Below are 15671 nucleotides of genomic sequence, written 5' to 3' on the forward strand. Positions count from 1 at the left end.
CGTTTTCCACCGTTTCCTGTCACGGGCATAAGGCCAACCCACACAAGTGAGGTAACATTTTTCTCGGAAGACTTTGGGGAACGCGAGTGGTGGGTGGAAAATTGTGGACCCACACAGATTCCAGAACTTTCCACCATAGAAATGTGTGGAAAATTTGTTTTTTTGGACAATTTTTTAGGTTTGCAAGGGATTCTGGGTAACAAAACCTGGTGGGAGGCAGTCAAGTCTCCCTATCCTGGATTCCCCTGGGTGTCTAGTTTTTAAAAATGTATAGGTTTGCTAGGTTTCCCTAGGTGCCGGCAGAGCTGAGGTTAAAAACCTACAGCTAGGCGCTTTGCCAAGAAAAGGTCATGTGTCCTTGCAAAATTGAGGTGTGACCACGTTGCGTTTTGCACCGTTTCCTGTCACGGGCACTAGGCCGACCCACACAAGTGAGGTACAATTTTTCTTGGCAGACTTTGAGGAACGCATGGTGTGTGGAAATTTGTGGATCCACGCAGATTCCAGAACTTTCCACCACAGAAATGTGGGGAAAATGCGTTTTTTTAAATAATGTTTTAGGTTTGCAAGGTATTCTGTGTAACAGAACCTGGTGGGAGGCAGCTAAGTAACCCTATACTGGATTCCCCTGGGTGTCTAGTTTTAAAAAATGTAGAGGTTTGCTAGGTTTCCCTAGGTCCCGGCAGACCTATGGTTCACAAAATACAGCTAGGCACTTTGCCAAAAAAGGGTCATTTTTCGCTGCGAGATTGAGGTGTGACCTCATTGAGTTTTGTGCCATTTCCTGTCCCGTACACTAGGCCGACCCACACAAGTGAGTAACAGAACCTGGTGGGAGGCAGTCAAGTCACCACATCCTGGATTCCCCTGGGTGTCCAGTTTTCAAAAATGTATAGGTTTGGTAGGTTTCCCTAGGTGCCGGCAGAGCTAGGGTTAAAAAACTACAGCTAGACACTTCGTAAAAAATATAGGGTACATTTTCATTGTGAAAATGTGGTGTGTTCACGTTGGGTTTTGAGCCAATTCCTGTTGTGGGCACTATGCCTACCCACACAAGTGAGGTACCATTTCTATCAGGGGCCTTAGTGTAATTTAGATTTGTAAAGCAACTGTTATTTCCTATTGATTTTTGATGCATTTCTGCCTTCCAAATGAAAGAAATTGTGTAAAAAAGAAGTCGTTTTGAAAAATGACTTATAATTCTCATGCTAGTATGAGTATTCTCAATTTCAAAAATGTGGGACTATGTACTGTTTCTAAACTCTATAATTTGTTCCCATTTCAGAAATACATAGGTGTCTTTCATACCGATTATTTTTTCATGTATACATTTTCCCACAATAATTGCCATACACCCGGAACATAATAAAAAAACATTTCTTGACTCTCGGTTCGTCGGGTTCTTGGTGAACCTACAAGTCCTATATATCCCCACAATAAGGAAAGTCCAGCAGATGTAACGGTATATTGCTGTCAAAGAGCTGTCATAACTAGAAGAAGTTACAGGTGAAAACAATTACACAAAAGACTGTTTTTCCAACTAATTTTACATTTTTCCTATTTTTAACTGTTAGTTTCTATAAAGAAACCTTCATGGATTAACACAAATGACCCCTTGCTGAATTCAGAGTGTTATCTATTTTTCTCAAATGTATAGCTTTCCAGGATCCATTATTGCATTCATACCCATTTCTACCATTAACTGGAAGGAGGTTGAAAGCACAAAAAATAGCAAAAATAGTCTATGTCCCAGAAAAATGCCAAAACTGTATGAAAAATGTTGGTTTTCTGACAAAAGTCTGTCATTCCCTAAAAGCTGGGAAAGTGGTGATTTCAGCCCCACAAACCCTTTTTTGATACCATATGCAGAGAAAATCCCAGACGCTTTCATTTGCTGCCCGTTTTAACCATTTCCCCCCCCCAAAAAAAACTTTTGCTGTATTTTGGCTAATTTCTGGGACCCTTCCAGGGGAATCCACAAACCCTGGGTACCTTTACAATCCTCATGATGTTGGAAGTAAAGGACACAAATTTGGCGTGGATACCTTATGTGGTCAAAAGGTTACAGGGGCCTAAGCACACTCTACCTTATATAGCAAAAAAAAGGCTTAGCACGGGGGGGGGGGGAAAGGCCTAGCAGCGAAGGGGTTAATACCCAAAGTGAGATTATCATTCTACCAGTCAGTGCCTAAATTGAGCCGATGGTTGCCGGTGTGGGGCACAAGTACTTATTTTTGGGGACCAGAACTTATTTTTCCGCATCTGTTGTTTCAAGATGGTAAAGCAGGGAAAAAAGGGGAAAGAGAAAAATGAGAACAACATCACATAGGGAGGAAGCAGGATAGGCAAGAGTGAAATAAATGGGCAGGTATATGTGTGTCAGTGGAGTTAAGGTGCATCATAGTTTTGTGACTACCAACTTTGGTATTTCACGCACCAACTTTTATCTGCACGGCCCACGGGCTTCTTATAAAAGTTGCAGGTACCAGCACTCAGTAGTTTACAAATTATGTGCTGCTACTAGTGCTCTCCTTAGGCTTCTCTGTGTATCACCATTTATCATCATCATGCAGCTGATGTAAATCCCAATTGTGTTCGGTAGTCATACTTAATTACGCTAACTGAGCACCCATGTCTTATCATCTGTGTATGTTTATGTATGCATACTTGCTAAGCAATTAGAAAACCAAAGCTTTTCTTCATCCTATAGTGATTTTACCGACTGTAAGTCATGTCTGTTTCATCTACCAAAATACACTTCATGCTTCTTTATCTCGCTCTTGCAGGTTCCATTTCATTTCTGCTTTCTCTCTTTCTCACTATTTCCTGTCTTTCTCTTCCTTCCTTGGGTTTTCACCTTTCTCTCTGGGCCAAAGCCCAATTAAAAATATTTTCCATTTCACCAAAAAGAGAGTCGCTTTATGCCCCACATCGTGCCACAGACTTAAATTGAGCACAGATGAGCACATTTCAGTGTTCGTTTGACAAAGGATCACATTTAGGACATTGATATATTACACAGAAACTACATGGTGGTTTGGAAGGTTTTGGACAGTGATCTTAAGGCCCCACAGACCTTGATCCAGGCCCATGCTTCTGCTTACCTTGTCTTAATGGCAAAATGTGGAGTGGCTATGTCAGAATACTGTTACTGTCACCAATTCTCCAGGATGAGTGACACAACCTGCATATGAAAGGTTGCACTTTTCATTGCTTAAGCAGGTAGAAGTGGATAGTTGAGGACGTAGATTATTCCACAGTATGACAATATATTTGAAAAGAACCTCACAAATTAACTAGAGCTAAACTGGGGTGTCACATGGCATAGAGGAAGGCCTATCAATGAATTATCCTAATACTTGAACTAGACAAGGGACTGCAGCTTTTTTTAATTTAAAGATTTATAAAGCGCCCAGCTACCCAACAGGGTGTCCCGGCGCTGACAGCGGAACAAGAAAGATAGAAGTTCCGTTGGCATTATGCCTGGCTAAAAAGAAAAGTCTTGAGCTTTTTACGGAAGGCAAAGAGGGATTGACAATTCCTGAGTTCTAGCGGAAGAGAGTTCCACAATTTTGGTCCCAGGAAGGAAAACAAATGACCACCCATATGGGCCAGCCGTACTCCAGGGACTGAGAAAAGGAAACGATTGGCAGATCTTAAATTGCAAGAAGGTCGATAGGGTTTGACAAGAATGAGTATGTATGCATGGGCCAGGCCGTACTGAGCTCCAAACATGTAGCAGAGAGCCTTAAATTCGATACGCTTGCCAACCCTGAGCCAGTGGAGTTGATAGAGCAAAGGGGAGACAGAGGCATGGTGAGGCAACCTAAATAGTGGGTATACAACCTTTACAACGCAACTTTTATAACGCACTACACTTACAACACAATTTTTACAACGCAACATCCACTACAACGCATTCCATTACATCGCATGACACTACACCGCATTTTTAAAAACTACCTTTACAACGCATTCCATTACATCGCATACTACCTTTACAACGCATACCATTACAATGCATAATATTACATTAAAACCCCTACACTATCCAACACTTACCCTACTGTTGCACCCCCTGGAGTTAGAATAGTAATTTTTACCCCCATACTATCCAACACTTACCCTACTGTTGCACCCCCTGGAGTTAGAATAGTAATTTTTACCCCCATACTATCCAACACTTACCCTACTGTTGCACCCCCTGGAGTTAGAATAGTCATTTTTACCCCTATACTATCCAACACTTACCCTACTGTTGCACCCCCTGGAGTTAGAATAGTAATTTTTACCCCTATACTATCCAACACTTACCCTACTGTTGCACCCCCTGGAGTTAGAATAGTAATTTTTACCCCCATACTATCCAACACTTACCCTACTGTTGCACCCCCTGGAGTTAGAATAGTAATTTTTACCCCTATACTATCCAACACTTACCCTACTGTTGCACCCCCTGGAGTTAGAATAGTAATTTTTACCCCTATACTATCCAACACTTACCCTACTGTTGCACCCCCTGGAGTTAGAATAGTAATTTTTACCCATATACTATCCAACACTTACCCTACTGTTGCACCCCCTGGAGTTAGAATAGTAATTTTTACCCCTATATTATCCAACACTTACCCTACTGTTGCACCCCCTGGAGTTAGAATAGTAATTTTTACCCCTATACTATCCAACACTTACCCTACTGTTGCACCCCCTGGAGTTAGAATAGTAATTTTTACCCCTATACTATCCAACACTTACCCTACTGTTGCACCCCCTGGAGTTAGAATAGTAATTTTTACCCATATACTATCCAACACTTACCCTACTGTTGCACCCCCTGGAGTTAGAATAGTAATTTTTACCCCTATATTATCCAACACTTACCCTACTGTTGCACCCCCTGGAGTTAGAATAGTAATTTTTACCCCTATACTATCCAACACTTACCTTAAATGCAATTTAATATTATGCGTTGTAATGGTATGCGTTGTAAAGGTAGTATGCGATGTAATGGAATGCGTTGTAAAGGTAGTTTTTAAAAATGCGTTGTAGTGTCCTGCGATGTAATGGAATGCGTTGTAGTGGATGTTGCATTGTAAAAAATGCGTTGTAAGTGCAAGCGTTGTAAAAGTGTGCGTTGTAACAACATACATCCTAAATAGTGTGGGCAGCTGCAGTCTGAATGAGCTGGAGACGGCGTACAGAGGTCTTTTCCGCACCCAGATAAAATACATTGTCATAATCGAGTCTGGAGATCACCAAAGCCTGCAGGACAGTCCTCTGAGCAGCAGGTGGAATTAGCCAGACAATTTTCTTTAACCACTTGAGGACCGCAAAGCAGGTCGAGGTGACTCCCAAGCGGGATGTGCTTTCTGGCTGCAGGCTCCGCTGTGAGGGGAACGGCAGTACTTTTGCTCACCTGCACTACTGCACTTCATCCTGCTATCACCCATGAGGGAAACGGCTTGGAGGCCACTCAGCCCTCCAGGTCCCGCCGTGAGGGGAACGGCAGAACATAAACTACAAGCCCCAGCAGGCTTTGCCAGTCGCCTGCTATGGGCGTCATTGCGGCGCCAGGTGGTGCGATAAATCTCCAGTGGCCCTCCCGCGATGCGGGACGCGCACGGGCGTGCCCGGGCGAATCCCCGGACAAGGGCGGGCCCGTCCTGCACCCATCATCGCCAGGAAGAGGCAGGGCAATGGCCACCCCCTTCTCATCTGCAATTGAGGACCCTCATGATGGTTTTGGAGCTCGCTTGCAGGTACTGTTGGTCTCTGTTTTCTTTTGTTAGATGGCCACCAGTTTAAGGGTTGTATTGCCACTTGCATACTCCCAACGTACTTTGCCCGAACAGACAAGGAGTGTCTACTCCATTTATATTTAATCTGGCCAAGACTCTGTCCCACGAGCCAGGATCCTGTATCGCACATTGCACTTTAGCGCCCCTACCGTGATTAACTGTTTTTTTAACCTGACTGCCATTCATTGCATAAGTATCCAGTATTCTTTTGTATATAAAGCCCTGAGGAGCCTTTTTAAACTTGTTATTTTTGTTGTTTGTGTTTTTAGCATTGTCTTGTAATTTGCACATTGTACATTGCACTAGTCACTTTGTCCTTATAGGCAAATTTGCACTTCACAAGGGATTTGAGTAAATAACCCTGTGTGCCCATAAGTTGCTAATCATGAATAAGCGGAAACTAAATCTGGGGAAAAGTTTGGCTGAAACTTTAGACGCTTTTATAATGAGGGCCGAATCTGTCCTCATTAATGAAATTGAATCGACAGAACGTAGGCTATCCCTTGAGCCTCACCCCCCGCAAGGTAGACTTTCTTTAACTCCTGCTTTCCCTGACACTCTGCCGGTGTCCAATCAGGATGTATCCCCATCCCGGCTGAGTCAGTCGCCACTTGTTGTCCCATTAACACTGATTAACTCTGTTTCCTGCTCATCTTTGGAGCAAGAATCTAGCCCTGTTAAATTTAAAGCGACAACCAGAGGGCAGAAAGCAAAAACTAAATCAAACCGTATTAATGAATCCACCGCTGTAAAAAGGAAGAGGCGGGGAACAGCAAAATCAAGCAAACCTGCACGGGGCACATCTGGAAGGGAAGAATTAGTTGTTCCTACTACAAGTGTTGGTAGTGAGAGAAGTCTTACCTCCTAGAATCAGACTTTGGTAGGGCCGCTAACTGACAGCACGCAGGAGGGGAACTTTTGGAGCAGGCTTGAAACCATGTTGCCTACCTTATTAGAGCCTATCTTTAAAAAAATGAGTTTAGTAGAAGATAGGTTGTCTAAATTAGAAAGGATGACGGCTTGTATTCCGTGGGTTATTCCGACAGTTAGTATAAATACCCCCAAAGCCCAAATAGCCACTTAAGGTGAAAGAGCGGGATGGAAAGGAGCAGGGGTAGTCCTTAGTGTGAGGCCAGCAGCAAATAGTGAGGTATTAGACAAGAATATTACTAATAGTACCAGGCCCACCAGTGTAGATACTTCAGTTACTACACAACAGTCATCTCTAGGAATAGGGTCCCCAGTGCCTCAGAGGGACAGGAGGCCAGAGGGCAGGGTCCCCCAGGTGACGAATCTTACATCCTTTGACCTCCCACCCGAATCCACTCCATATGTTGTGATTTTGGGGAGTGTACCCGCCCTCCTCAACGGGACGAGTGAAGATTATGGGCAGTTGTTAAATAAAATAAATCACTGGTTCCAACACAATATCGCCTTGGGCTCTTATGTTTTAAAAACATCCTCATGGCTCGTAGGGTCAGTTGGATTGGGAGCTCACGCAAACAGGGGACAGGTGACTGTGTTATCATAAATTTTGATACCCCTTCATCGTAGGCCGTATTCTCTCTAGGGACTTCAGCCTTACCCCCTTAGTGGGATCTGTCATCAAGGTACTACCCTTGTGCTATTTTTACAGGCCAGTCCCCTACGGGGACATGACTGCAGATGGCCCCAGGGTACCCCACTGAGGGGGCCGCTCAAATAGACCACTCCCTAGACAACAACCCATTCCTATGGTCCAACTACCACCAGAATTAGATAGGCAATTAGGCACCGCCCGCACATTGGCATCAAATAATAGATTTGTTGCCTTAACAGGCATGGAGGAATGCGATTGACTGGAGGTGCCCTGTACCCCCAGGGCCCGAGTCGGTTGTACCTCTCCCGGCTCTAGGTGATGTAGCTGTGGGGCTCCCAGTGGTGAGATTGAACAATTTCCTATCCTGGAATATTGCAGGGTTGGCAACTAAGCTTCAGGATCCAGGGTGGGTGTGTTATGTCAAGCAATTCATAGTAATTAGCCTCCAGGAAACGTGGTCTGTGGATTGCGACCTATTCCTGGATGGCTATAAGGCCTTTTTTGTCCCAGCCATACCATCTGTAAGCGGAAGACCAAAGGACGGACTAGTCACATACATCTCTGTGGCTATTGATTGTAAGTTGCAGGTAATATCTACTAAACACCCAGGAATCCTGGCATTGTCAGCCAGAAGGAGGGATATTAGCTGGGGAATTGTTAATTTTCATAACTCATTGACCTCCTCGCATGAGGCTTGTAACATAACTGCCCTGGGTGCAACCATAAAACAATCCTTGGGCCCAAGTCGTCATAACCTTTTGATTTCTGGCGATTTTAACATACATCCCTGTGGTAAGCCAACAACATCGTGCATTTCTGAACTAGGTTGCCCTCGTATGAAGGGTTTTCATTTTGAACATCACGCTCAAGGGAGCTGTTGAATATTATGATAAGTGATTTAGATATGGTGGCTACAATGTCCTTAACTGACCCGCGCTCTAAGTTTCCTGTGCCAACTTTTCAAGGGCACGGGAGGGGTTTTTTTATTGACTTTACTTTAATTTTGTCTTCTTTGCAATTCTTTTTTAATAATTTTAATATTGTAGAAAGTGAATTTAATGATCATAACCCCTTAACAGTTCACATGACAGGTCCACAAACAGTAACATTTGGGAATTCTCCAAGTAAGGGTGTATTGAGACCAACAGATGGGAAGCACAGATTAAAATGGTCTCAGGTATCCCCAGAAAGATTTTATAACAAGGTCAAAACAGCCTGTGCCGATGAACTGTTACTATGCACAATGGAGTGGTCCCCCCCAAAAGAGATTCTTGGTGCATTTCATTCTATATCGCAAAAAGTGGCTGAATTGTTATGCGCTCCAGCCAGAGGACACACTTTGTCTGGTCCTAGATGGTTTGATTCCCATTGCTCTAAGGCAGCCAAGAGGTTGAGGGAAGTCTTGTCAGCAAAACCTAGAATTCAATCTGAAGTTTCCACCTGTCGTAGAGAATACAAGTTAGCCCTTGCCAATCGGAAGGGAGCACTAAAGGAAGAAGCATGGAAGGAGCTGATGGATTCCAGCACTCTCAGAAACAGTTCGATTTTCTGGAGTGTTGTGAATAGGCCCTTGTTCGACCAGGAAGGGGGTTGTCCCTCGACTCATACATCACTGAGGAGGAGTGGGTACTTCACTTTAAATCTATGACTGACTGCTTGAGCTTAATTACAGGAAACCCAGGAAAGGAAGGATCCAGTAATAACATTTGAGAGGGGTGAGATCCTGGAAGGCATCACAGGATTATCTATTGGTAAAGCTCCTGGCCCTGATGGGATCCCCCCAGACTTATTTAAGTCGTACCCCTCCTTTTGGGTGCCGATACTAGAGTCAGTTTTTAATGCTGCGGCAAAGAATGGTTGTCCGCAGTCCAGGGCAACTTCTACTATAGTTCCAGTCTTTAAAAAGGGCAACAGAAATAGTACCCACTGCTACAGAACAAACTCGCTTATTGACTCGGTGGTAAAAGTGGTGGGACGGGTCCTCCTACAGAGATTATCAACTTGGGCGGAGGACCACAAGATCTTGTCGGACGTCCAGTATGGTTTTCGGCCGGGACGTTCCACCGTTGATCAGTGTCTTATTATATCTATGATACTGAGCAAATATACTGTTGGTCATCACGGGACTATCCACCTTGCCTTCATGAACTTGTCCTCTGCGTTTGACTGTGTCAACAGGGACAATCTATGGCAGTTCATGAAGGCAATGGGAGTGGAGAACAGTATTGTTAACTTTCTTGCGGACCAGCATATGTCAACTAAAGCCAATGTCAGGTTCTCATAGGATTTGCATGTCACAAGGGATTTTGACATCAAGAAGGGAGTCCGGCAAGGCTGTATTCTGGCCCCTTTTTTATTAAATTTGTATATTAATGGACTGGATAGCGCATTAAGGGCAACTGGAGTTGACTACCCATGTGTAGGACGGCAAAGGATTCCAGTCCTGTTATATGCGGACGACGCCGTCCTTATATCCAGGACCAAACTGGGTCTGCGAATACTTTTACCCACCTTCTCTAGATTCATGACTGACCGGGACTTGGCAATTAATAACTCCAAGTCCTATGTCATGCAAGTGGGGCAATCGGCGAAAAATTGTTTTCAATTTAGTGTAGGTGATTCCAAGATCCCCCGTTCGAATGTATTCTCTTACTTAGGGGTCCTTTTTGATGACCAGCTCCAATGTGGCCCCCTGTTACAGTAAAAAAGGGGATCTGGCAAGGGTTAACTCAGCAATTTTTAATTTTGCATCTAAAACAGGGAAGAAACCAACAGGAGCTATGCTGCAAGTGTACCAGGCCAAAAGCCTGGCCATAGCTTCTTATGGCAGTGAAAATTTGGGGATACACTGTTGCAGAACCCCTCCAGATAGCAGAAAATGACTTTTTGAAACACTTATTATGCCTTCCCCATGGTACATCTAATCTAGCGGTCCATGCAGAACTGGGGGTTTCCTATTTAAGTGATGCCCTCACTTTGCGACCCCTGGTTTTCTGGCTAAAATGTTGAATGAACAAAGATTTAATTCTCAACCACCTGATCCTAAGAGAGTGCATGTCCCTTGATAACTCGGCTCATATTCCGTGGCTGAGATATATTAAAAAAAGCTTTGATGGGTTAGGGCGGGGGGACTTGTTTTTTTCCAACCCTAATGTTATTACAAAGAAGGATGTGGAATCGACCAAGCTAGCCTTTCTGTCCCAAAGGAAAGGGAAGCTAAGGAGGTGTTGAAACATAGTGTGCGGACGTATATAATGCTTAGGACAACCCCCATGATGGAACCCTATCTCATGGGGTCTTTGTCCACACATGAGAATTTTTTGTTAACTAGGTTGCGGTTGAACCTTTTTCACCTTTTGCTCGCCAGACCCAAGGGATTCAATAGAGGTCAAGTGCTAGCGCCCTGCGGCTGCGACGGACAGTCTCCACAGGACACGCTTCACTTCCTGTTTTTATGTAAATTATATGAAATTCCTCGGTTCCTATTTTAAAAAGAATGAATTTTAGACAGGTTCGCACGGCACTTGTGTTTCTGCAACTATTAAAAGAGGACTGTATATTTTTTATAGTAGGGTTTTTAAAAAAAACTATTAAATCCGGGAGTTGTATGGATGTGTAAAGATTGGTTCCTCAGGCTTATTTATCTAATTTATCTGATTCTAATTGCGGTATTGGCTGTCCTTTTAATTTATGTGCCTTCACTTAAATTGTTTTTATGTCTATGTAACATATATGGTTTGAAAACCAAAACCGAATAAAGTTTTTTTGACTGACTGATTGACTGACTGTGACTCCCAAGACCTGAGCAGCGAGTGAGAGCTTGCTATCAATGGAAAATCCCAGGTTCATAACCTTAGGAACCGGGGTGGGTAAAGGTCCCAGAGATACAGGCCAGTGGTTGGCTCCCCAAAGCTCAAGATTGTTCCCCAGGATGTTCACCTCTTTTTTAGAACCATTCAGCCTAAAGCATTGCTGGACATCCACATGGGAATGTTACGCAGACCAAGTTTAAGTGAAGAAGAATCTTGATGTGGAGCAGATGATAAAGAAAAAATAATCTGTGTATCGTCAGAATATGAAACGATGGTCAACCCAGATTTTGCAGCAATGTCTGCTAAAGGGCAAAGGTAAAGATTAAAAAGCAGAGGACTCAGGCTCGAACCCTGCTGAACTCCAGATGTCAAGGCAACGGGGTTAGATTTCACGGTGTGAGAAAAGACTTGAAAGGAACGATCCTCCAAAAAAGAAATCAGCCACTGCAAGGCTACACCTACAATACCAGAGCTTACGAGGCTCTCCACCAGAATGGAATGTGAGACAGTATCAAAAGCAGCGCTCAAATCCAAAAGGATGAGCGCTGCTTAGCCCCCACAATCAAGCTGCTACCTAAGATCCCCCATGACCCGCAACAGAGCTGATTCGATACTGTGACCAGGACAAAAGCTATACTGAGATGGATGAAATGGCTTATGTTTCATCACATGTGCAGAGAGATGAGAGTTAATGTGTTTTTCCAATATTTTGGAAAAGGTGGAGAGAAGAGATGTAGGCCTGTAGTTAGACCAGCAGAGGGGATCTAAACCAGTCTTTTTCAACAGTGGAAGCACCAGAGCGTGCTTCCAACTGCGAGGCAACTGGCCCAGATTTAGGGAGGAATTAAGAAGCTGAGCAATCACCTCAAGGGCAGGCTCATCCACGCATCTGAGCTTGGAAGGAGGGAGAAGATAAAGTGGGGAGACAGACTTGATGTTTCCAAGTAGATTTCTCAAAGGAATTAAATCAATTGAGAGCCAAGCCTTAACTTGACAAGATTCATCAGATGCAAAATCAGGGGGGAACAGTCCCTGGTCAGAAAGTTGAGTAGTGGGATAGATGAAGTTGTCATGAGAAGAGGAATTTAACTCAAGCTCACGATGAATAGACACAACTTTATTATGAAAAAACTGCGCAAGTTCATTGCAATGGTGTAATGGAAGGGAGGGGAATGGCAAGAACGTATTGGATGCAGATAGTTCCGACACAACTTTGAATAGGGTTTTCTGACAATTTTGGGTGGACGTAATTTTATCCGTATAGAAGGAGGCACGAGAATATCTGCAAAGAGCATATTTTTTGGGGGGCCTCCAAATAAGTGGATTTGGCCTCTGGCGCGTAATGCTTTCTCCACAGTCTCTACAAAACTTTACATTGTTTATTTCCAGCTCTAAGGGAGTCAGCAAACGGAGTCAGCAAACGGAGTGGGGGGAAGCGCTCTAGATTGGGATTTAGTAGAAAGGGGAAGAATGGAACGGATAGTATTATGAAGTCAACGTCTGGTAGGTTAAAAAGGTTTATTGCTCAAAAAGTACAGAGCGCCAACTTCTGCTGCTAGCTCGCTTCCACTCCCGTCATAAACTGTCCAACCGTAAGTTCCCAAAGAGATGGAATAGCAAGCGCATGCAGTGCAGCTTAAATGATCACAACACATTCCCCTTACAGAGAAAACAAGGCAAGGAAATATTGACAAAACAAAGGTCTAAGTAAAACTTATCAATATCAACAGTAATAGAAATTCAGAATCAATTTTCAACAAAAATAAGGAAAGTGGAGAGACTAAGACATATCATAACTGTCATACCTTGAGGAAAGACGATGACTCCTAGAAGGATGATGTGGAGAATCACTATTGGAAAGTGCTTGTGGGGTAGGTGAAACATCTGGACATGATGGAAACACAGATTTATCACCATGGAACTTTGCCAACCGAGACATACTCCACTTACCACCATTATGTACAGTAACCACATTTTTGTACACAGCAGTCAAAACAAAAGGTCCCATATAATCAGTTCCCCCCTTTTTATGCCAGTGTGGTCTCTTGACCCAAACCCAATCACCAACATCCCATTTAACAATCTTGGTACAATTTTTCTCATCAAATCTTTGTTTATAAGAATGTTGATACATTTTGATTTTATCACTCACTACTTCCTGACTTAAAATAGAACCTTCAAAAGGAGGTAACCATTTATGATTGAGCTTAGAGGAAGGAAATCTACCACGTAAAATGTGAAAAGGAGGTCTCTGTAAGAGACAGTTAACAGCAGTGCGGTGAGCCCACCACGTGTCTCTTAAGATTAAGAGGAAGTCTCGATACTACAGCTCTTTGCACACCCGCTTTGACAACCCTGTTCATACGTTCTGCCAATCCATTGGCTTGAGGCGAATATAAGGCAGTTCTCTGATGCACTATGCCATAGTCATTCAAAAATTCATGCATTTCTTGGGAAACAAACTGGAGCCCATTGTCAGTGACAATATACTTTGGAATCCCTTCAGTGGCAAACTCATCTTTAAGAAAGTCAATCACGGTTCTTGTACTCACTGAACTCACACACCTAGTGGAGACCCATTTGGAGGAATAGTCTACTAAAAGAATCACATACCTGTCTCCAGGGCTCAATAATTCAAAAGGACCCATTAGATCTAAACCCAGTTTTACCCATGGTTCCTTGGGAACATCCACAGGAGCAAGTGGAGTATTGTTAACAATCTGGGACTTATCACAAGAGCTACACTCCTTACATTCCTTAACTACCTTCTCAGCCTGACCATCCATTCTCGGCCACCAATACCTCTCACGCAGCCGAGATTTAGTAAGACCTCTACCCAAGTGTCCTTCGTGGGCTAAATTAATCAGTTTAGGTCTAAGTCCCACAGGAGGAATCACCCTTTCGCCTCGCATGAGTTGTCCATGAGAGAGGGTGAGTTCACACCTTACTGCCCAAAAGGGAAGTAAATCTGAATCCATGTTTTGTTGTTATGCCAACCCTCTACAACAAAACATGTTAAAATTGGAAACAAGGGGTCTTCTAATCTAGAACTCTCCCATTCACTCTCAGGAATAGTGGACTCTTTAACCCAAGCGACACTAAAAATGTCACAATCAGGGGAGATCTCCGTGTAATCAACAGGTCACCTTGATAAACAATCATCCACCTTGTTGGCTTTACCTGGAAGATATTCCACAGAGAAATTGTATTGTTCAAGACCTTCACTCCAACGTTTTAGTCTAGGAGTGAGTCTCTCACTTTCTGTAGAGGAGAACACTTGAACTAGTGGCCGGTGGTCAGGAATGCCCCATAAATAAAATTTAAAGTGTTTGATTCCCCAGACTATATCGAGTGCTTTAATCCCTGGATGCAAACGCCACAACTCTTTCCTCGCCATACTCCACTTGTGAAAGTACAGCCCCCAGACCACTCAGACTTGCATCTGTAGTGAGGATAGTTTTCTTCTTAGAGTCAAACTGACCCAAAGTTGGCATTTTGCCAATAGCCTGTTTGACCAAACTGAAAGCGGAAGCACACGCAGGAGACCAAGAGAAATGTACACCCTTTTTAAGTAAGACTCTGATGGGCTCCACAATAGAGGCAAAACCTTGGATGAACTTGGAATAAAATTCAGCAAGTCCTAAAAAGGACCTAACTTGCTCCTTGTCCGTTGGAGTAGGAGCATCAACAATACTTTTAGCTAAATCTAATCCAAGTAGGTTACAGAAGACACACCAATTTTACATTTCATGCGATTAACAGTTAAACCACTTTCATCCAATCTGTGAAGAATGTTTCTTAGGATTGTGTTGTGTTCAAGCTCATCCTTCCCGTAAATTAAAATGTCATCCTGAAAGAACATGACATTGGGAACACCTTTTAGAACCAATTTCTTTATACGTTGAAAACAGGCAGCCGCGAAGGCTAAGCCAAAAGGCATTCTGATGAATCGGAAGGCTCCAAGTGGTGTGACAAACGATGTGAGAAGTCTTGAATCAGGGTGGAGGAGAACCTGATGGTATGCAGAGGATAAGTCTAAGACGCTAAAATCTTTAGCACCATTAAGAAAGGTAATGGATTCCGAAATGTTGGGAAGTGGTTGCCGGTCTACCCATATCCATTTGTTTAGGCATCTCAAGTCAACATGCATTCGAATGCTTGTCCCACCATCCTTAGGGGCCAAAACCACTGGAGCCAACCATTCCGAGGATTCAATTTCCTCAATAATATTGTGGGAAACTAGTCTTTTGAGTTCGGACTCAAGAGGTGTCAACATCATGTTGGGATCCTTCCTGACTTAATGTACAACTGGTAAAGCTCTCTCCTTGAGTATGATTCGGTGTTCAAAATTTTTGAGTAGACCTAACTTGTCGGAGAAAACCTGGGGATTCATCAAAAAAATTACACGATGATGAATTGTGATCTACTAACATAACTTGTTCCGAAGGACATCTGGCATTAGGATTTAAAATTATACCCAAA

This window comes from Triturus cristatus, chromosome 5_1 (genome assembly GCF_964204655.1).
Source record: "Triturus cristatus chromosome 5_1, aTriCri1.1, whole genome shotgun sequence".
In the NCBI taxonomy this organism is placed as follows: domain Eukaryota; kingdom Metazoa; phylum Chordata; class Amphibia; order Caudata; family Salamandridae; genus Triturus; species Triturus cristatus.